Genomic DNA, 23,689 nt, shown 5'->3' with positions numbered 1-23,689 from the left:
AATAATGTCCAAATCAACAACAGTTTGTATTTTTATTATCATGCTTATAATTTCACAAAAATGTTATTGAGAACTTTAGACATTACGCCAGAGATGGAGATATTAGGTCAGGTGACCAAAAGCACTGTCAAAAAGCAGATTTTGAGGGATGTCTTAAAGGTGGAAAGCAGACCTGAGAGGTTTTGGCTGCAAATTTCAGACCATGCTGCTTCAGCAACTGTAGAAACAGCCACACAGGTGAAGTAATGAATTAACAAATGGTTGGGAGTCTCGAAGAAAATAGGTTGTCGAGGTCTCAAAGTGTGTGTGGTGCAGGGAGCTAGGGATTATCACAGCCAGGAATTAAATCAAGGGTGAGAATTTTAAATTGAGGGATATTGGCCAGGTGAGACTAGATTGGGTTGGGGTATCTGGTCGGCATGGATGGGTTGGACCGAAGGGTCTGTTTCCTTGCAGTACCTCTCTATGGCTGTATGTTGATTATAATTAGGAGCCTTTTGATAAATCAACAAGCAGAAATTTAGACTTTCTTGATATTACAGTGAGGTTGAATGTGGGAAGCTGGCCCTGAGTGTGTTTGGAAAATGAAGTCTGGAGATAACACAAGGTGGATGAGAGTTTTAGTAAATGAGCTGAGATGAGGGTGGAATCAGCTAGAATTAGTGATCTTGGAGTGGGACTGGGCTGTCACCCTCACCTCGCCTCTGGGATTCAGCTGGTGGCCAGATTGTGAATCAGGGCGGTAACACAATCGGGAACTGAGTGGCCCTGGTGGAGCCTAAATGAGTGTCGCTCAGCTGGCTGTTGCTGAGCAGCTGCTGCTTGGTTGCCCTGTTGATGACTACTTTCATCACTTTACTGCTGATCGAGTGTGGACTGATAGAGGGAAATTGGCTGGGTTGGATTGCCCTGTGTTTTTGTGTTGAACATCCCTGGGCAATGTTCCACATTGTAGATAGGTGCCAGTGCTGGAGGGGTACGTGACTTGGTGGGTGGCAAGTTCTGGAGCACAAGCCATCAGTATTATTGCCAGAATATTTGCAGGGCCCGTAACCATTGCACTACTTAACCATTTCTTGATGTTATTCAAACTGAATCGAACTGGCTGAAAATTCACATCTGTGATGTTAGAAACCACTGGAGAAGGCTGAGATGGATCATCCCACTTTGCACTTCTGGCTGAAGATTGCTGCAAATGCTGTCATCTTATCTGGTGCATGGGTGTGTGAGGCCCCTCCATCAGTAAGGGTGGGGATATCTGTGATGCTTCCTCCAGTGAGTTGTTTAATTGTCCATCACCGTTCACAACTGGGTGTGGCAGAACTGCAGAGCTCTGATCTGTTCCATTGGATGTAGGATCACTTAGCTCTATCATTTGCTGCTGATGCTGTTTGATGTGCAGATAGTCCTGTTTGATAGCTTCAACAGGTTGGCACTTCATTTTTAGGTCTGCCTGGTGCTGCTCATGGCATGCCCTCCTTTCCTGTACATTGTGATGGGTGAGTGCAGGATTTACAAAGCCATGAGATTACAGATTACAGTTCTGCTGCTGTTGATGTCCAATAGTGCCTCAGAGATACCCAGTTTGAGATCGTCCATCTCTTCGAAGTCTGTCCCATTTAGAACGGTGATAGTGTCATTCAACACAATGGAGGTTTTTCTCAACTTTAAGCCAAGTCTTGTGTCTCCAAAAGGAATGTGTGATGGTCGCGCTTACTGATACTGTCATGGCCAGATGTATCTGCCGCTGGTCAATTCATAACAATGAGATCACTCTTGTTTTTCCCTCTTGTTGGTTCCCTCACCACCCGCTGTAGACTCAGTTGAGCAGCTATATCCTTTAGGACCTGCAGCTCAGTCAGTAATTCTGTTGCAGAGCTAGTCTCGATTGTGGATATAGAAATCCTGTACCCAGAGTACGTTTGACACCATTTTATTGCCTCAGTGCTTCCTCCAAATGTTGTTCAACATGAAGCAGAAGTGATCCATCAGCCAAGGGAGGACGGGACGTGGTAATCAACAGGAGCCATGAGATTTCCTGGTGTCCGGAGCCAATGCTGAGTGGTCCCAGGGTAAATCCTCCCTGTCTGTACACCACTGTGCCACCACCTCTGCCTGGTCTGTCCTGCCGGTGGGACAGGACATATCCAGAGATTTCAGGAGAAAGTGAAGACTGCAGATGCTGGAGATCAGAGTCAAGAGTCTGGTGCTGGAAAAGCGCAACAGGTCAGGCTGATGAAGGGCTTAGGCTCGAAACGTCGATTCTCCTTCTCCTCGGATGCTGCCTGACTGTTGTGCTTTTCCAGCACCACACTCTCGATATCTAGGGATGGTGATGGTGGTGTCTGGTTATCTTTGTCAGGGATGATTCCATGTGTATGACTATGTCAGGCTGTACCTTGACTAGTCTGTGAGACAGCTCGGCACATTTTGGCACCAAAAACCATATGTTAGTGAGGAGGACGTTGCACCATCGAGAGGGCTGATTCTGTGGTTGTATTTTCTGGTGCTGTGTTAGTTGCCAACTGGTCCATCCAGTTTCATTCCTGTGTTGAGACTTTGCAGTGATCAGTACAGTGAGTAGCTGGCTGGGCTGCTGTCAGGTTGGCAGGATTTGTTTCGCCATTGACAATTGTTTCATGGAGATCAGGAGATTCCTAATACGTTGTTTTTTTTTCTTGAATTCAGATTCCACCATCTGCCAAGATGGGATTCGAATCAGGACTTCAGTCGTTTGTTTTAATATTCTGGATAAAACCTAAATACATCAGGTTTGTTCACTCATTTTAAATATCACTAACCCTGGTTTTGTTTCTTTGTGAAACACTGCCCATCATCCTGTCTCCTCCATCCTCCCCTCCAACAACGAGTGAGGAGCACATGGAGTTTCTCTGTCACTAAGACTGAGATAATCCGATCTGCTGCTTCTCTCCCTCCCACTAGCCCACTGAGTCAAACTGCCTCACGTGGTGTTCCTGGTTTTTGTCCGAAACCTACATCTTTCTCCAGTGTCTTGTCAAGCCTTATCAGAGCTCACCTTGACCCTTTACCCTAATCTCGCTAAACTCCCTTTCCAACTCTCTTTCCTCTGCTGCCGCCTCATCACTCCCCTTTGCCAATTCATAGATATTGTTCCTTGTTCTGTCTGTTGGTCTTTTTTTGGTTATGTCCTTCTCTCCCATTCTGTGAAAAACTAATATTTGACCTCACCATTGTTGGAAAATCCTGCTCCATCTCCACTCTCCTTTTCCTTTCTGAATTCCTTGCATTTGGTGTCCCTTAACGATCTATCCTTGGTCTCTCCTGTATCTCACGTACATTGTGCCAGGAGGTGATATCATCCAAAAACACTGTGTTAGGTTTGACATGTACACGGACGATGCCCAGCTCGCCCTCCCCATCATCCCTCTCCATTACTCCACTGTTACTCAATTATCAAACTGCTTATCACATTCCCACTACTGAATTAGCTGCAGTTTCCTCCAATGAAACATTGTCATGGTTAAACCCATTGCCTTACCTTTACCTTTCTGCTGAGCCCCTCCCACCCACTGGGAACTCTCTGAGGCAGAACGACACTCTTCACAATATTGCTGTTATATCTGACCTCAAGGTGACCTTCTGATCAGACATCCACACAATCACAACACCGGGAACTCCAATCTCTTAAATGTTGCTCACCCCAACTCCATTGCTACTGAAACCCCTTACCCACGTCTGTGTCACCTTAAACTTGAATCCAAAACAGAACCCTTGATTCCGTGACTCATAATCTGGTTTCAGACTCCCCTCTCAGTATTTACCCTCAGACACATCCCCTCTGTATTTATCCTGTCAAACCCCTTCAGAATCCCATCTGTCTCAATGAGATCACCTCTCTTTCTCCAAAATCCAGTGAGTAGAGTCCCAACCTTTTCAGCCTTTATTTAAAAGATAATCCCTCCAAACCAGGGATCATCTCATTGAATCTTCCCTGAAATGCCTCCAATAACGTGACACATTTCCTTATCTAAAGGGACCAAAACTGCTCTCATTACTGCAGATATGGTGGTCTCACCAGCACTTCCACACATTACTCTCAGGTAGAGACTCCAAACTCTAATACTGAAAAACTTTGAAACAAAACATTCGATTCCCCTTCCTGATTCCCTGTTGTAACTGTGTGGTAGCTTTCTGTGTTTCCTGAACAATTACCCCTGGTCCCTTTGTTGTGCAGCTTTCTACAGTTTCCACCATTTAAATAGTACTTTGTTCTTTTATTATCTCCTCCAAAATGATCAATTTCCTATTTTTCCCAAGTTACACCCCATCTGGCAATTTGTTGCCTCTTTCTCCTGTGCATCTCTCTATTTTCATAACCCTCTTAGACCTCTACAGTTATGCCTTTTCTAGGAGATATCCCCCCTTCCCATTCTTCCAAACATTTACTGGGAGCACTGGGCAGTGGGAAGCAGACAGAGTTGCTATCTTTTTAGGGATACGCTTTGGAGTGATTGGGAGGATCTTCCTACCCATTGGTCAGGATGGAGACAACTTGCCCATCGTTAGGCATTAGCCTTTCACACCCATGTCTTATTGATGAGGCAGAGCGGCAGCACGGAATGAAAGAAAAGAAAGTCATTCTTGTTCCCCATATCTCCCTGACGCTTGGATGATTTTCTCCAATGTGTCAAAGAACTGCTGTGTTCAGTCACATGAGATCTCAAGTTGGAATCTCCTAGAAACCCACAGATTTCCCTCTGAGTTGACTGCTGATGTCCTCAAGGGTAATATGTACAGTAATCCTGGGCCACGAGGAGGGGATGGTGTGAGTTTCTAACTTGAACTGATAGTGATAGATTTTATAAACTTGTATTACAGGATATTACAGGTGGACATTCAGATGGTAATCTCAGTAAATATTCTGCTAAACTCTAATTGAATTACTCAGTATATCAGGACATGGATATTCGCATTGTGTGTGTGAGTATTGTGTTCCAGATCAATCCCATTTGCTGCTTTAAGATTCTCCTTTGAATCATCGCATTCTCTCAAAAGGTCTCCCCAAACCTTCAATGTGTCATGTAATCCTTTTATGATGACCTGATGAGTGTAAGGTTTATTATTCGGATGTGTAATTTTTGTATAAGGATGCCTCAGAGAGGGAGCACAATATTCTTAAAGGGGAGAATAACCATTTTGAGGAGAGGCTGTTGTTTATTGGTATCAATGACATAGGAATAGAAGAGTTCACATTATTGGATCATTGGAATCTCTTGTGGGGTAGAATTGCCCTCCATCAGAAGGATGGATTGTACTGGCACTGGAAGGGAACAGTGGCTAGTGCTATTCAGGAGGCATTAACCCAGTGAAGGAATGTGGGTAAACCTAGAGAGAGAGTGAGGGAAGAGCTCGGTCCGACGCTGGTACAGTTCAGACGTCAAACAGTCAAGGCAGACAAGGGCAAGGCACAGAATGAGCAGTTTCACTGCATTTATTTCAATGGAGGAGGCCCGATAGGTCGGGCAGAGGAGCTCAGGGTATGGTTTTGAACATCGCACTGGGATATTATAGCAATTACAGAGGCATGACGTAATGATGGATAGGACCAGCAGCTTAATGTTCCAGTGTATAGATGCGATAGCAAAGATAGAAAGGGGGCAACAGAGCAGGGGGAGAGGTATTTTTGATTAGGGATAACATTACAGCTGGGCTTCAAGAGGGTATTCCTGGGAGTACATCCAGGCAGGTTATACAGGTGGAACTGAGAAATAAGAAAGGGATGATCTCCTTATTGGGATGGTAATGTTGACTGCCCCCCACTTCCCCAATAGTCAGCAGGGAGTTGAGAAGCAAATTTACTAAGAGATCACTTATCCGTAAGAACAGTATGGTTGTTTCCAAGACTTGACCTTCTTTGCTATTCATTCACAGGATGAGGGTGTCACTGGCTGGGCCCAAAGGGCAGTAAAGAGTCAACCACATTGCTGTGGGTCTGGAGTCACATGTAGGCCAGACCAGGTAAGGATGGCAGATTCCTTGCCTGAAGGATATTAGTGAATCTGATGAGTTTTGCTTTTCGCAATAATCAACAATGGATTCATGGTCTTTAATAGATTCTTAATTCCAAATTTTTATTGAATTCACAGTCCACTGTCTGCTGTGATGGGATCCAAACCCTGGGCCCCAGAACATTATCTGGGTGTCTGGATTATCCATCTAGTGATAATCTCACTCGGTCATTTGGCAGGGTGAGTGACTGAGGTATCCGTGGGGCAGCACATCAGCACCAAAGATCCCATGGTCTCTGTGGAAGATAGAAAGGGCTGGGGAGGGAGATATATCCCTGGTGGTGGGGTCTGACTGTAGGTAGCGGACATAGCAGAGGTTACTGGAGATTAGTGGGTGGCAGGTGAGGAGTGGGGGATTATATTCTTATTGTTGTTGGAGGGGTGGGGGGGGGGAAGTTGGAGGTACAGGAAGTGGAGGATATGCGTTGGAGTGCATTGTTGATCAAGTGGGAGGGAAATGCGGTCCTTGAAAGAGGAAACCTTTCTGGGATGTCCTGGAGTGGAATTGCTTCTCCTGGGAGCAGATATGGCAGAGGCGGCGGAATTGAGAGTGCAGGATCACATTTTTACAGGAATATACTCGAGGGTAATCAGGAGAGCAAAAAGGGGACTTGAAATATCTCTAGGACATAGTTTAAGGAGAATCCAAAGAGATTCTACAAATAATTTAAGGATAAAATAATAACCAGACACAGAATAGGACCCCTTAAAGATCAACAAGACCATCTATGGAACAACAGGAGGTGGGAGAAATACTATGCTATTCTATTCTAGAGAGTTTGGAGAAATAAATAGTGATAATTTGAAAAGTGTCTATATTACAGAGGAGGAAGTACTGGATGTCTTAAACAGTAGCAAGGTGGATAAATCCCTGGGACCTGATCAGGTGTATTCCAGAAATTTGTGGAAAGCTAGGAAGGTGTTGGCAGTGCCCCTCCCTAAGGTATTTATATCATTGTTTGTGACAGGTGAGATGCTGGAAGATGGGTGCCATTATTTTAAAAAGGTGGTAAGGAAAGGCCAGGGAACAAGAGAACAGTCAACCTAACGTCCGTGGTAGGTAAGTTGTTGGAAGGGATTCTGAGGGACTGGATTTACATGTATCTGGAAAGACGAGGATTGATTAGGGCTCGTCAACATGGCTTTGTGTGTGGGAAATTCTCTCTCTCTAACTTGATTGAGTTTCTTTGAAGATGTGACAAAGATGATTAATGAAGGCAGACTGTGGACGTTGTCTATATGGACACTGAACGATGTTCCACATAGCAGACTCGTTAGCAAAGTTAGATAACATGGAATGTTGGGAGAACTAGCCATTTGGATACAAAACTGGCTTGAAGGTAGGAGGCAGAGGGTGGTGATGGAGGGTTGCTTTGCGGACTGGAGGCCTGTGAGCAGCATTGTCCTGCAGGAATGGGTATTAGGTCCTTAAATAAATGACTTGGATGTGAATGTATGAGATATGATCAGTGGGTTTACAGAAGACACCAAAATTGGAGGTGTAGTGGACAATGAAGCAGGTTAGTTCAGAATGCAACAGTATCTTGACCAGATGGGCCATTGGGGCGAGGAATGGCAGACTGGGCTCAATTTAGACAAATGTAAGCTGTTGGAATTTGGAAAGGAAATCAGAGCAGGACTTGTACACTTAATGGTAAAGTCCTTGGGAATGTTGCTGAACATAGAGACCATGGAGTGCAGGTTCATTGTTCCTTGAAAGTAGAGTCGAAGGTAGGCAGACTAGTGAAGGTGGTGTTTGTTATGCTTATATTTATTGGTCAATGCATTGAGTTCAGAAGCTGGGACGTCAAATTCTGGTTGGACAGGACATTGATTAAGCCATTTCAGGAATTATGTTTTAAGTTCGAAATTCCCTGTTCTGGAAAGGATGTTGTGAATCTTGAAAGAGTTCAGACAAGATTTTCAAAGACTTTGCTCGGGTTGGAGGATTTGGGCTACAGGGAGAGGGTGAATAGGCCAGGGGTAATTTCCCTGGAGAGGCAAAGACTGAGAGGTGACTTCATGGAGATCGATAAAGTCATGAAGGGCATGGATAAGGTGAACAGCCAGGGTCATTTCCCCCCAGTTAGTTGGGTTCAAAACAAGATCACATGGACTAAAGTTGAGAGGGCAAGGATTTAAAATGGATCTAAGGGGCAAAGTTTTCAAGCTGTGTGTGGTGTATGTGTGGAATGAGCTGCCGGATGAAGTAGTGGAGGCTGATACAATTACAACATTTGAAAGGCATCCGATTGGGTACGTGAATAGGAAGAGTTTCCAATGATACGGACCAATAGCTGGCAAATGGGACTCCGTTTGTTGAGGATTCCTCGTTGTCATGGACAAATTGGACCAAAGGTCTGTTTCTGTGCTGTACATCTCTATGACACTAATAAATGAAAATAAGATGTGTTCCTCTTTTGTGGAGAGCGAGCAGAAGCACAGATAATTGTCCTTGGAGCTGAGAAGGTTAAGCAGTGATTTTGACCAGGTGCAAATTTGTTTCTAGGATATCTAATCTGCAGAGTGAGGGGAATTGTTAACAATGTCACAATTTTAGTAACTGTTTTCAGGTAATTGGCAAATAATGTGAATATGTGAACATTATTTTATTCAGTAAGTTCTGAGTATCTGGAACAGTCTGAATGGCAGCTGGACACAGACTCAGCAGTTATTCATAATCAGATTTAGAATTTTACTTTTTAAGGGAAGATTTGGGGGGCTATGGGCAAAGGGGAAGGGAATTGAGACAGATTTGCAGCATCTCCAGAGGAAGAGGGTACATCCCAAATGTGCTGAATAGCCCCAGCCCCTGTGCTCTGTGATACTGCCCCCATTGACTGTGAATGTTGAAGCTCATCCCAGGGCAGAGAGAGGGAGGATCCCACCACTCACCTCACAATGGGCCCCGAATGATTGATATCAGCGCAGGCCAATAGGGGGCAGAGGGCAGTACTGGAGGACCAGGTTGTACCAGTTTGTCCTCCAACCAATTGGAGTGAATGAGGGCATCCTCAAGGCTGGAGCTAAAGAAAGGCACATATCGCAGAGATCTGAGAAACTGGAGGACATGAGATAGGGAGCGTTCTGTGGCTGGTGAGGAATTATATAAATCAGGAAGAGTTGTGAGGCTGGATGAAGTGACAGTGATCGGGAGAGTTGTGAGGATGGAGGAATTTAGAGTTAGTGAGGATTAGAGTCCTAATGTTATACAGCAAGGAAACAGGCCCTGTGGTCCACCCAGTCCATGCCGACCATAATTCCAAACTGAACTAATTGTACCTGCCTCCGCTTGGTCCACATCCATCCAAATATTTCCTAGTTATGTACTTATCTGAATGTCTTTTAAATATTGTAATTGTATTCACAGCTACCACTTCCTCTGGAAGTTCATTTCACATGTATAATTTTTTTAAAAACCCTAATGTCTTTTCTGAAATCTTTCTAATTTCTTCTCAAAATGAATGCAGCACAGTTTTGAATCCCCCCCCTCCCCCCCCAGCAAAACACTTTCTGATTTTGTAAACCTGTAATAAGGTGACCCCTCAACCTCGTGCACGCCAGTGAAAAAAATTCCCAGCCTATCCAGCCTCTCCTTAGAACACAATCCCTCCATTCATGGAAACATCCTGGTAAATCTCTTCTGAACCTGCTCCAATTTAATATCCTTCTTATAACAGCACCACCTGAACTGGACAGAGTATTCCAGAAGAGGCCTCCCCAACGTCCTGTACATCCTCAACATAACGTCCCAACTCCTGGACTCAAAGGTCTGAACAATGAAGGTAAGTGTGCTAAGCACTTTCTTAACCACCCTGTCTACATGTAACACAAATTTCAAAGACCTGAAGCCCTCGGTCGCTTTGTTCCCATATCACTACTCAAGGCTCTACTTTTATTGAGTGTAAGTCCTGCCCTCGTTTGTTTTGTCAGGATGTTATATTTTGCATTTATTCCAATCAAAAAAATTTTTTGAGTATAAAGGCAGTAGGAGTATAATTAAAAGAGAAATCAGGAGTCAAAAAAGGGCCGTGAGATAGCTTTGGCAAATAGGGTTAAGGATAATCCGAAGGGCTTTTGTAAATACATGGAAAAAAAAAGGCTAACTAGGGAGAAAATAGAGACCCTCAAAGATCAGCAAGGCAGCCATTGAGTGGAGCTGCAGGCGATGGGCGAGATAGGAAACAAGTATTTTGCATTAGTGTTTACTGTGAAGAAGTACATGGGAGATATAGAATGTGGCGAAATAAATGGTGTCATCTTGAAAAATGTCCATATTACAGAGGAGGAGGTGGTGCTGGATCGGTGGCTAAGGAGCTGGTGCAGGGGAAAAGGATTCACGTTTTTTGGATCATTATGATCTCCTCTGGAGTAGAGTTGACCTGCATAAGAAGGATGGATTGTACCTCAATTGGAAGGTGTCTAATATCTAGGCAGGGAGACTGGCTGGTGATACTCGGGAGGCATTAAACCAGTGAGGGAGTGGGTATAAACCCAAGAAGGTAGTGAGAATAGAGGTATGTCTGAGGCTGGTACAGTTCAGAAGTCAAATAGTCAAGGCAGGCAAGGGCAAGGAACAGAATGAAGACGGACTGAGCAGTTGCACTGCATTTACTTCAATAGAAGATGCCTGACAGGGAAAGCAGATGAGCTCAGGGTGTGGTTTTGAACATGGCACTGGGATATTATAGCAATTACAGAGGCATCACTCAGGGATGGATAGGCCTGGCAGCTTAATGTTCCAAGGTATAGATGCTATAGCAAGGATAGGAAGGGGGACAAGAGAGGAGGGGGAGTGGCATTTTTGATTCGAAATAGCATTATGTTTTTGCTTAGGGAGGATATTCCTGGGAGTATGGTCAGTGAAGTTATTTAGGTGGAACTGGGAAATGAGAATGGGATGATCACCTTATTGGGGTTTTCTGCATGGATTTCGTCTGGGCCCTCTGGTTTCCTCCCACAGTCCAAAGATGTGCAGGTTGGGTGGATTATCCAGGCTGAATTGCCCGTAATGTTCAGGGATGTGCAGGCTCTGGGAAATGCACTGTTACAGGGGCAGGTTAAGAGGCTTTCAGGGTCAGTATCAATGTGATGGGCTGAATGACCTGTTTCCACACTGTTGGGATTCTCTGATAATTCTATTTTTAAAATATTTACAGAAAATAATAGACCAGATTCAAAAGTTAAGGTTCTGAATTGGACAAAGGCCAATTTTGATGGCACAAGGCAAGAACTTTCATCTGGCCCCTCAAGCCTGCTCTACCATTCAATAAGATCAGGGCTGATCTTTTCATGGCCTCAGCTCCACATTCCTGCTCTCTCACCATAACCCTTAATTCCTTTCCTGTTCACAAATCGACATTTTGCCTTAAAAGCATTCAAGTTGATAACGTCAAATGCTGCACTCGGCAGGGAATTCCACAGATTCACAACCCTTTAGCTGAAGAAGCTCCTCCTGAACTCAGTCCTAAATCTGCTCCCCCTTATTTTGAGGTAATGCTCTGTAGTTTGAACCGACCCCAGTGGAAATAGCCTCCCTGCTTCTGTCTTATCTACTCTCTTCATAATTTTATTTTTTCCTATCCAACCTCCCATTCCTCTAAATTACAATGACTATAGAACCAGTTTTCTCAATCTCTCCACATACACCAACCCTCTCAACTCCCAACTCAAACTAGTGAACCTCCTGTGCCAGTGCATCCTTGCTAATGTAAGGGGACCAAACCTGGACACAGTACTCCAGGTGTGGCCTCACCAGCATCCTGTACAGCTGCAACATAACCATACCTCTAGCAATGAAGGACAATATTCCCTTCACTGCCATAATTACCTGCTGCACCTGCAAACCAACTTCCTGAGATTCATGCACAAGGCCACCCAGCTCTCTCTGCACAGCAGAATGCTGCAAGATTTCACCATTTCATCATCCAGTTTTCTGTTCGTACGACCAAAATGGATGACCTCACATTTCCCAACATTGAACTCCATCTGCCAGATCATTCACTTAACCTATCTGTATCCCTGTGCAGACTGACAGTGGCCTCTGCAGACATTGCTCTACCTCATCTTTGTATCAAATGTGAACTCTGACACCGGACACTTGGTCCTCAACTCCAAAACATTTGTGTAAATTGCAAACAGTTGTAGTGCCAACACTAATCCAAACACCCATTTATCCCCATTCTTTATTTTTTGCTGGTTAACCGATCCTGTATCTATGATAATACATTACCAATAATGCTGTGCATCTTTACCTTATTCAGCAGCTTTTTGTGTGGCAACTTATCGGATACCTTCTGGAAATCCAGGTACACCACATCCACCGAGTCCACCTTGTCCAACGCACTCGTCGTATCCTCAAATAATTCCAGTAAATGTGTTCTACATGACCTGTCTTTCCTGAATCCATGCTGTGTCTGCTCAATGAGACAATTTCTACCCAGATATCTCACCACTACTTCCTTGAGAGGTTCAAGCATTTTCTCCACTACAGATATTAAGCTAACGGGTCCTTTTGAAAATTAGTGGCACCACATTTGCAGCTTCCAGTCTGTGAAAACCATTCCAGAATCCACCAACTTTTAGTGAATTTTCACGAGTCTATTTGTTATTCTCCACCCCCCCCCCCCCCCCCCAGGAGAATCAAAGGTGATTGTACAAATACACTAAGGACAAATGAGTAACCAGGCAGATAATAGGTAACCGCAAATCAAGGCTGTCTGTGGAACCGCAGGAGGTGAGAGAGATTCTGTATGAGCGGAGAGGTTTTACAAACAAAATGTGCACATCGGAAAACACAAATTTGAACATCACAGTCTTGTGTTTTCAGTAAACGGGGAATTGCCTCTGTGTGGCTGCAGGCATGGGTGCGCGCCACCATCTTTATTTGGGGCAAGAATTCACTGGAAACATGCGGAGCCACCAGTTTTTTAGGGGGCAAGGTGCAGCCAGGCGCATGTGCAGCCTTTCTCTGGTACAGAGTCATTGGGCAGGATTTACACAGAGCACATTCAATCTCAGAGAAATGGATGTTTATTTCTGGATTTGTTTCGTCATTCATTTAAATGATTTGGTATCGTAAATGAGTTTGCAGGTCATACAAAATTGGAGGTGTTGTGGATAATCAAGAACGTTACCTCAGATTACAATGAGATATTGGTCAGATGGGGTATAATTTAGATAAATGTGAGGTGCTGCATTTTGGAAAACCAAATCAGGGCAGGACTTATACACTGAATGACAAGGCCCTGGAGATGTTTGCGGAACAAAGAGACCTTGGACTGAAGGTTCATAGTCCTTGCAAGTCAAGGATAGGATGCTGAAGAAGGTGTTTAGTATATTTTCCTTTATTGATTCGAGCATTGAGTATAGGATGTGGGAGGTCATATTACTATACAGGACATTCGTTAGGTCACTTTTGGAATATTGTGTGCAATTCTGGCCTACCTCCTATCAGAAGGGTGCTGTGAAACTTGAAAGGTTTCATAAAAGACTTACAAGGATGTTGTTAGGGTTGGAGGATTTGAGCTACAGGGTGAGGCATAAAAGGCTGGGGCTGTTTTCCCTGGAGTGCCATAGGCTGAGCAGTGATGTTATAGAGATTTATACAATCATGAGGGGCATGAATAGAGTAAATGAACAAGGTGTTTTCCCTGGAGTGGTGGTGTCCAGAATTAGAGGGCATTGCTTTAGGGTGAACGGAGAAAATTTCAAAGGGGCCTAAAGGACAACTCTTTCATGCAGTGGGTGGAATGAGCTGCCAGAGGAAGTGATGGAGGCTAGTACAATTAAAACATGTTAAAGGCATCTAACTAGACATATGATATGTTTAGGAAGCGTTTACAGGGATATAGGCCAAGTGCCGGCAAATGGGAATAGACTAGGTTCGGATACCTGTTTGGCAAGGATGAGTTAGACCGAAGGGTCTGTGTCGGTGCTATACATCTCTATGACTGTGGGATCGTAACAGCTTATACTGCTCTGCTTCATCTCTGGGTTCCCTCATGACCACTTTGTCAATATCTAGCTTCCTCAATCTTGAACAATGGGTGTATTTTTGGTCTGTTTGATTTTTTACTATTATTGTTACAGACATTTTTGTAAGTTAATTTTTCACTGCCGCCCAGCCCCTGACCATGTGCTGCTTATCAATATTTTCCGGAAAATCTTTAATGGTCGAGAATTCCTTTTTCCAATAAGCAAGTGTATCTTCCTTCCATTTCTGACTATCTCATTCTGCACCATTTTCATTCCCTGTAATCCATTTTGCACTCCTTGAAACATCAACTGTGTTTCTCCTTCCACAGATACTAGTGATAAATGCGAAAGCCCTGTTGCCTGGGAGAGGGTAATGTTTGACTTTCTTGTACAGCTGCAGTTTGTGTGGTGAAGGTGCTCCCACAATGTGGTTGGTTAAGAGACATTACAGAGTATTCATTCAGCAACAGTAAAGATCTGAAGGTAATGTCCAAATCAAGAACAGTTCATATTTTTATTGTCATGCTTATAATTCCACAAAAATATTATTTCGAATTTTAAACATCAGGCCAGAGATGGTGATATTAGGTCAGGTGACCAAAAGCGTTGTCAAATAAGCAGGTTTTGAGAAATGTCTTAAAGGAGGAAAGCAGACCTGAGAGGTTTTGGCTGTGAATTTCAGAACGTGTTGCTTTGGCAACTGTGAAAGCAGCCACACTGGTGAAGTAATGAATTAACAGATCATTGGGAGTCTCGAACAGAATGGGTTGTCGAGGTCTCAAAGGGTGTGTGACGCAGTGAGCTAGGGATGATCACAACCAGGAATTAAATCAAGGGTGAGAATTTTAAATTGAGGGATGTGGGCCGGATGCTGGCAGGTGAGACTAGATTGGGTTGGAATATCTGGTCGGCATGGACGGGTTGGATTGAAGGGTCTGTTTCCAAGCTATACATCGCTGTAGCTCTATGTTCTTGATTATGAATAGCAGCCTTTTGATGGATCAACAAGTTCTGGTACAAGGGAGTACTTGGGCAATAGAGATTTAGTTTTTCTTGAGATTACAGGGAGGTTGAATGTGGGAAGCTGGCCAGGAGTATGTTTGGATAATGAAGTCTGGAGATAACACAAGGTGGATGAGAGTATATGAGCTGAGACAAGGGTGGAATCAGCTTAGTGGCCTTAGAGTGGGACTGGGCTGTCACCCTCACCTCGCCTCTGGGATTCAGCTGGTTGTCAGGTTGTGAATCAGGGCGGTAACACAATCTGGAGCTGAGTGGTCCTGGTGGAGCCTAAAATGAGTGTCACTCAGCTGGCTGTTGCTGAGCAGCTGCTGCTTGATAGCCCTGTTGATAACATTTTCCATCACTTTACTGCTGGTCGAGTGTGGACTGATAGATGGAAATTGGCTGGGTTGTATTGCCCTGTGTTTTTGTGTTGAACATCCCTGGGCAATGTTCCACATTGTTGGTCGATGCCAGTGCTGGAGCGGTACTTGGCTTGGTGGGTGGCAAGTTCAGGAGCACAAACCATCAGTGTTATTGCCAGAATATTTGCAGGGCCCATAGCCTTTGCACGACTTAACCATTTCTTGATGTTATTCAAACTCAACCGAACTGGCTTAAACTCACATCTGTGATGTTAGAAACCACTGGAGAAGGCTGAGATGGATCATCCCACTTTGCACTTCTGGATGCAGATTGCTGCAAATGCTGTTGTCTTATCTGGTGCATGGGTGTGTGAGGCCCCTCCATCAGTCAGGGTGGGGATATCTGTGATGCTTCCTTCAGTGAGTTGTTTAACTGTCCATCACCGTTCACAACTGGGTGTGGCAGAACTGCAGAGCTCCGATCGGTTCCACTGGATGTAGGATCACTTAGCTCTGTTGCTTGCTGCTGATGCTGTTTGAAATGCAGATGGTCCTGTTTGGTAGATTCACCAGGTTGGCACTTCATTTTTAAGTCTGCCTGGTGCTGCTCATGGCATGCCCTCCTTTCCTGTCCATTGTGATGGGTGAGAGCGGGATTTGCAAACCCATGAGATTACAGATTGTGCTGGAGTACAGTTCTGCTGCTGTTGATGTCCCACAGTGCCTCAGAGATACCGAGTTTGAGATCCTACATCTCTTCAGAGTCTGTCCCATTTAGAACGGTGATAGTGCCACTCAACGCGATGGAGGTTTTTCTCAACCTTAAGCTCAGACTTGTGTTTCCAAAAGGAATGTGTGATGGTCGCTCGTACTGATACTGTCATGGACAGATGGATCTGCAGCTGGTCAATTCATAACAATGAGATCACTCTTGTTTTTCCCTCTTGTTGGTTCCCTCACCACCCGCTGTAGACTCAGTTGAGCAGCTATACCCTTTAGGACCTGACCACCTCAGTCAGTAATTCTGTTGCAGAGCTCGTCTCGATAGTGGACATTGAAATCCTGTACCCAGAGTACGTTTGACACCATTTTACTTCCTCAGTGCTTCCTTCAAATGTTGTTCAACATGAAGAAGAACTGATCCATCAGCCAAGGGAGGACAGTACGTGGTAATCAGCAGGAGCCATGAGATTTCCTGGTGTCCGGAGTCCATGCTGAGTACTCCAAGGGCAAATCCTCCCTGTCTTGTGCCATGACCTCTGCCTGGTCTGTCCTGCTGGTGGGGCAGGACATATCCAGAGATTTCAGGAGAAAGTGAAGACTGCAGATGCTGGAGGTCAGAGTCAAGAGTCTGGTGCTGGAAAAGCACAGCAGGTCAGGCTGATAACTGGCTTAGGCTCGAAACATCGATTCTCCTTCTCCTCGGATGTTGCCTGACCTGTTGTGTTTTTCCATCACTACAATCTCAATCTCTTGGGATGGTGATGGTGGTGTCTGGTCATTGTCTGTAAGGGTTGATTTCATGAGTATGAGTATGTCGGGCTGTTCCTTGATTGGTCTGTGAGACAGCTCGGCACAATTTGGCACCAAACTCCAGATGTTAGTCTGGAGGACATTGCACCACTGAGAGGGCTGATTCTGTGGTTGTATTTTCTAGTGCCTTCTTAGATGACGAGTGGTCCATCCAGTTTCATTCCTTTGTTAAGACTTTGCAGTGATTAATACAGTGAGTAGCTGGCTGGGCCACTGTCAGGTTGGGAGGGTTTTTTCTGCCATTGACAATGTTTCCATGGAGATCAGGAGATTCCTAATTCCAGTTATTTTTTCTTGAATTCAGATTCCACCATCTGCCAAGATGGGATTCGAACCAGGACTTCAGTCGTTTGTTTTAATATTTTGGATAAAATTTAAATACATTAGGTTTGTTCACTCACTTTAAATATCACTTACCCAGGTTTGGTTTCTTTGTGAAACACTGTCCATCATCCTGTCTCCTCCATCCTTCTCTCCAACAACAAGAGTTTGGAGCACATGGAGGTTCTCTGTCACTAAGACTGAGATAATCCGATCTGCTGCTTCCCCCCCCCCCCCTCACGTGGTGTTCCTGGTTTTTGTCCAAACCTACATTTTTCTCCAATCTCATCTCCTGTCAAGCCTTATCAGAGCTCCTCTTGACCCTTTACCCTAATCTCACTAAACCATAGACTTTCCAACTCTCTTTTCTCCTCCACCTCATCAGTCCCCTTCACCTATTCACAGACATTGTTCCTTGTTCTGTCTTTTCTGGTTATGGTCCTTCTCTCCCATTCTGTGAAAAACTGATATTTGACCTCACGTTTGTTGGAAAATCCTGCTCCATCTCCACACTCCCTTTCCTTTCTGAATTCCATGCATTTGGTGTCCCTCATGGATCTATCCTTGGCCCCTCCTGTATCTTGCCTACATACTGTCAGGAGGTGATATTGTGCAAAAGCACCATGTTGGGTTTAACATGTACACTGATGTTGCCCAACTCTCCCTCCCCATCATCCCTCTCCATTACTCCACTGTTACTCAGTTATCAAATTACTTACCACATTCCCACTACTTGATTAGGTGCAATTTCCTCCAATGAAACATTGTCACAGTTAAACCCATTGCCTTACAAATTCCTTTTCCTAACTGCTGAACCTCTCCCTCTCACTGGGAATTATGCAGCAGAACTAGACTCTTCACAATGTTGCTGTTATATCTGACGCGAAGCTGACCTTCTTATTAGACATCTACACAATCCCAAACACCAGGAATTCCAATCTCTAAACCGTTGCTTATCTCCTCTTCACCCTAGCTCCATTGCTACTAAAAACCCTTACCCATGTCTGTGTTACCTTTAAACTTGACGAATCCAAAGCAGAACCCTTGATTCTGTGACTGGCTCAGAATCTGGTTTCAGACTCCCCTTTCAGTATTTACCCTCAGACACATCAGTATTTATTCTGTCAAACCCCTTAAGAATCTGGTGGTGCGGTCTGATTGTTGCTGGTGGAAATGGCAGAGGATGATGTGTTGTATCTGGGTGGAAGGTAAGGACTTGGGGTGGGGGGGGGGGGGGGTGTTCTATCCTTGTTGCAATTGGAGGTGTGGGTTTCAAAGGCAGAGGTGCAGGAAGTGGAGGAGATATAGTGGATGGTATTGACCACATGGGAGGGGAAATTGCACTCCTTGAAATATGGGGCCATTTGGTATGTTCTGGCCTCACTGGAACACTGCAGTAAGCATGAGACAGAGATGTTGGCCAGGGAACAGGCTCGTGTGTTAAAGTGGCAGGCAGCTGGAAGCTCGGGGTCTGTTTTTGCAGCAGAACGTAGATCATCAGTCGCCATTTCCGCCACCTCCACTGAGATGCTGCCAGACACAGGTTCCTGTCCCCTCCATTAACAGCTATGCACCCCCCCCCCCCCCCCAAGCCAGATGGTAATCCACTCCTTTGTCTTTCCAAATGTTCGAGTCTCTCTTTGGGTTATGTCCCTGCCTATTATTTACTCTTTAACCCCTATGATCTGCAGGTTAGTTGAATTGGCCAAGCTAAATTTCCCATAATGCTCAGGGATGTGTAGGTTAGTTGCATTAGTCAGGAGAAATATACAGTAATAGGGTAGGTGAATGGGTCTGGGTGGGATACCCTTCGGAGGGACGCTGCGGACCTTTTGGGCCAAATGGCCTGTTTCCACAGCGTCAGAATTCTAATTTTCCCAGCTCCATCGGTTCTGAGGAATGGCCACTGGACAGATTCCTGTTCCCAGATGCTGCCAGACCTGCTGAGCTTTCCCAGCACCATCTGCTTGTTGTTCCTGATTGACACCATCCATACACCTTCGGGGTTTGATTCAGACAGGGGGAGGATCCCACCACTGACCTCACAATGGGGTCCAGCTGATTGATGGCAGCTTCGGACCAATAGGAAAAGGTGGTGGGACTGGTGGACCAAGTGCAACTAGTTGGTCATCCAAACAATGGGAGTGAATGAGGGGCGTGGCCAGTGGGATGACACGTCACCAGTAACTCTGCTGATGCAGTGCCACGTAACTCGGCCGTCGGTGAATGTGGGAGACACAAACAGGGAAGGGGAGAGTGGCCTTGGAGACGGAGATAATGAGTCACTTTCGACTGGAAAGTTTTAATTACACTCTGTGCGGTTTGAAAGTCTGAACTAGAAACTCTTAATCCCCCGTTTGCAGCAGATGGGAAAGTGGCTGCGGCCCTCAGGCTGTGAAAGGTCCTGGGATATGGCCGCCATTTTTATTGGGGGTAAGGTATAGTGAGGCGCATGTGCATGTCACCTTCCTAGGGTGGTGGGGGGGCGTGCAACTTGAAAAGAGGCATTTACACATCAAGCACATACCAAGAAAAAAATGTGTCTTTATATTCTTCCTGTACTGACTGAGTTTTGTTTTGTGAATTCATTTCATAGGATATTAAATGAGAATAATTGGGGCTGGGATCTCAAAAGCAAGTTTTTACAGTCAATGGGGTCAGCAGGATCTGAATGTTATTGGCATTTAACTGTGGAAGGAGAAAGGTTTCTCTGCTCTGTTTGTGGGAAGATATCTCCAATATTTTTGTGAAGAAGAAAGATGTACAAATTCATGATTGGGTCACCCTTTGGGTATCTGCTGTGTTCTGGGCCCTACAGCTGAGGAAGGAGATATAAGCCTGAGAGGGAGCACAGATTTATCCAAATTACACCTCGTCTCTTTGTAAGAACTCTCAGATTTAGACCCAATCACCCACTTCATGATGTTAACCTGTAAACTTCATATTTTTAATTACCTGTAAACTTCCCATTAAAAATCCTTTTGGACTAAAATTCCATTACCTTTTCAGGTGGAATGTTCCAGCTTCTGACAACTGTCTGTTCATTCCGAAACTGCTGAGGTCCATGTTGACTCTGGGGTTACAAAGGGCTGAATTGAAAGATGAGGTGCTGTCCCTGAGCTCCCATTGAGATGCATTGGAACAGTACAGGAGGCTGAGGGCAGTGTAGGTGTGAGCAGACAATGAAAATGACAGGGCTGCACTGTGAGGGCTGCTTGGCTCAATGAGAGTGTTTTGGAGTTGGGTGTAAACAGAGTGGGGTGAGACAGGGAGAAGGTGAAGCTGAAACTCAGTTTTAGTTCAGGCCTTTCAGAAATTCACAGTCCCAATGGGAACAGCCAGTTTTTAAGTGATACCTGCGGAGTATTTTTTTAACAGTTTTTAAAGTATTTTTTTCCTGAGGGCAGTTGAGAGTTAACCACATTGCTGTGGGTCTGGAGTCACATGTAGGCCAGACCAGGTGAGAATGACCGTTTCCTTCCCTACAGGACATTAGTAAACCAGATGGGTTACTAACAATCAACAATAGTTTCATGGTCATCATTCGCCTTTTCATTCTAGATTGTATTGAATTCCGATGCTGCCATCAGCCATGTTGGGATTCTATCCCTAATCCTCGGAACACTGTACATATCACTCATCTGGCAGGAATACCATTAAGCCATTGCCTCCCTTTTTAGCAATGTTTAAAATAAAGTTCCATCATTCTACGTGTACAATGTGAGATAAAATACTGCAACGTCCATGTGTCAGCCTCTCCAAAAGGTCAATCAACAGAAATTTGTTTGAGGGCGAAATATTTCACTTATTTTTCGGGGGGGGGGGTGGGTTATTAAACAAAAATGAATCCAAATAAAAACCTTAAGCCACGGCCATGTAATTTCTGAAGCCGGAGGGAGATTACAGAGACAGGGAGGGTGGTGAGGCTGGAGGGGGATTACAGAGACAGGGAGGGTTGTGGGGCCAGAGGGGGATTGTTGTCCAAACATCACTGTGGTGTACATGGACTGCAGCATTTCAGGGAGGCGGTTAACCACCACTTTCTCCAAGACAAGTAAAGGTGGCCAATAAATACTGGTCTGGGCAGCAAGGGCAACCCCCAGTGAATAAAACCAAGCAGTGACCTCTCTGAGCTGACTTGTTGTGAAGTTAAAAACCTCTCTGGAAATGGAGTGGGCAGAGAAGAGAAACAGTGACATTTCACAGCTGCCCTCAGAGAGACCTCACCCTTGGAAGTACTCAGAGCCGGGGATCAGCTCAGTGAGTTTCAGTCTCTTCAAATATCAATCTTAGTCGGTTTTATTTTATTAAATCTACAATCGTGAGTCAGGTGACTATTTCTTTTTAATGTCTTAGGGTCTCTTGATTAAATGTTTAAGATATAAAACGTAAGCATTAAGTTATTCTCGGGCAGTATTTTTCGAGCAGTAAGACTGTGCCTTTGTCTTGGTCTGTCGATTGTTAAGGCGGAGAGATGGCCTGTTGTAGAGTGGCGTGCTGTTCCTGTCAGATGAGGGAGATTAGGGAGAGTTTCAATGATCCTGATAATTGTCTGCAGGAAGTGTGATTGCAAATCCTATTGGAACGTATGGATTGGTGGAGGAGTGATTAAAGGCAGTGAAGAATTGACAGGAGCCGGGGGTGGGGTGGGCGGTGTGATAGGTGGCAGTCTCAGGAATGCAGGATACTGCAGATACAGTCAGGTAGATGGGTTACCTCCAGGAAAGCTAGGAGGGGTAGGTTGGTACTGCAGGAGTCTCCTGTGGCTATCCCCATCTCAGACAAGTATACGGTTTTGGAAAATGTAGGTGGTAATACACTTTCAGGGGAATGTAGCACTGACAGCCAAGTTACTGGTACTGAGACTGGCTTCTAACATAATGTGAAGTATATCCAGTTCCACACGATCGATGGTGAGAGGGGACTCTCTAGTCAGGGGCACAGTCTGCCGTTTCTGCAGCTGACAGTGAGACATCAGAATGGGGTGGTGCCGCCCTGGTGCCAGTGTCAAGGATGTCTCTGAGGGAGCAGAATATTCTCAAAAGGGAAAATAACCAGTGGGAGGTCATTGTACATTGGTACCAATGGCGTAGGAAGGTGAAAGCATGGGGTCCTGACGAGCAGGGAGATTTGCTAGTGCCACTCGGGAGGCATTAAACCAGTGAGGGAGTCGGGGTAATCCTAAAGGGATAGTGAGAAAAGAGGTGAGTCTGAGGCTGGTACTGTTCACAGGTCAGACTGTCAAGGCAGGCAAGAGCAAGTCACAGAATGAGGTGCGATGGACCAGTTACACTGCATTTATTTCAGTGCAAGAGACCTGACAGGTCAGGCAGATGGGCTCAGGGTATGGTTTTGAACAAGGCTGTCTATGGAACCACAGGGGGTGCAAAAGATATGCAAATATTTCACGTCATTTTTATTGGTGAAGTATATGAAGCTCGAGAGTTTGGAGAAATAAACACTGGTAACTTGAAAAGTGTCCATGTTACAGAGGTGGTGGTACTGGATGTCTTAAATCGCATCAAGGTGGATAAAGCCCTGGAACCTGATCAGGTGTATCCTGGAACTTTCTGGAAATCTAGGGAAGTGATTGTTGGGCCTCTCCTGAGGTATTTGTATCATTGATAGCGACAGGTGAGGTGCCATTATTTTTAAAAACGTGGTAAGGAGATGCCATGGAACAAGAGAACAGTGAGCCTGAAGTCAGTGGCAGGCAAGTTGTTGGAAGGGATTCTGAGGGACAGGATATCCATGTGTTTGGAAAGGTAAGGAATGATCAGGGAGAGTCAATGTGGCTTTGTACATGCACAATTGGGTCTCACTAACTTGAGTGAGTGTTTTGAAGTGACAAAGAAAATTGATTAAGCCAGGTAGTGAATGTTGTTTATATGAACATTCAACAAGGTTCCACAAAGCAGACTGGTTCGCAGGGTTAGATAACATGGAATGCAGGGAGAGCAAGCCATTACAAAACTGCCTGGAAGGTAGGAGACAGAGGATGATGATGGAGGGTTGCTTTGCGGACTGGAGGCCTGTGAGCAGCAATGTGCTGCAAGGATGGATATTGGGCCCTTAAATAAATGACTTGAATGTGAATATATGAGGTATGGTCAGTAGGTTTACAGAAGACACCAAAATTGGATGTGTAGAATAAAGAAGGTTAGTTCAGAATACAACAGGATCTTGATCAGATGAGCCATTGGAGCAAGGAATGGCAGACGGAGTTCAATTTAGATAAATGTGAGCTGTTGTATTTTGGAAAGGCAAATCAGGGCAGGACTTATACACTTAATGGTAAAGTCCTGGGGAACATTGCTGAACAAAGAGATCTTTGAGTGCAGGTTCCTAGTTCCTTGAACGTAGAGTCACAGGTAGGTAAGGGAGTGAATGCAGCATTTGGTATGCTCCCCGTTATTGGTCAATGCATTGAATGCAGCTGTT

General features: G+C 44.9%; 1 long non-coding RNA gene across 9 annotated transcripts in view; it reads left to right on the top strand.

Moving 5' to 3' along the window:
• LOC140471917 (uncharacterized) overlaps positions 1-23,689 on the top strand; it is a 55,812-nt gene that overhangs the window by 879 nt on the left and 31,244 nt on the right. The window contains exons 3-7 of one of the 9 annotated variants that reach the window (XR_011957277.1): positions 2,689-2,771; positions 4,861-4,962; positions 5,914-6,000; positions 7,019-7,110; positions 9,731-9,835. The exons of 1 other annotated variant lie outside the window; for it this stretch is intronic. This is a non-coding gene — a long non-coding RNA (uncharacterized lncRNA). Of the gene's footprint in view, positions 1-2,688; positions 2,772-4,860; positions 4,963-5,913; positions 6,001-7,018; positions 7,111-9,730; positions 9,836-14,402; positions 14,511-14,532; positions 17,315-23,689 lie in introns of those variants that run through there. 7 more of the 9 variants (XR_011957276.1, XR_011957273.1, XR_011957278.1 and 4 more) reach the window with 7 other exon arrangements.

This window comes from Chiloscyllium punctatum, unplaced genomic scaffold, assembly GCF_047496795.1.
Source record: "Chiloscyllium punctatum isolate Juve2018m unplaced genomic scaffold, sChiPun1.3 scaffold_202, whole genome shotgun sequence".
NCBI lineage: Eukaryota > Metazoa > Chordata > Chondrichthyes > Orectolobiformes > Hemiscylliidae > Chiloscyllium > Chiloscyllium punctatum.
The sequence above is the reverse complement of the archived record's forward strand: the minus strand, read 5'-3'. Positions and strand labels throughout refer to the sequence as shown.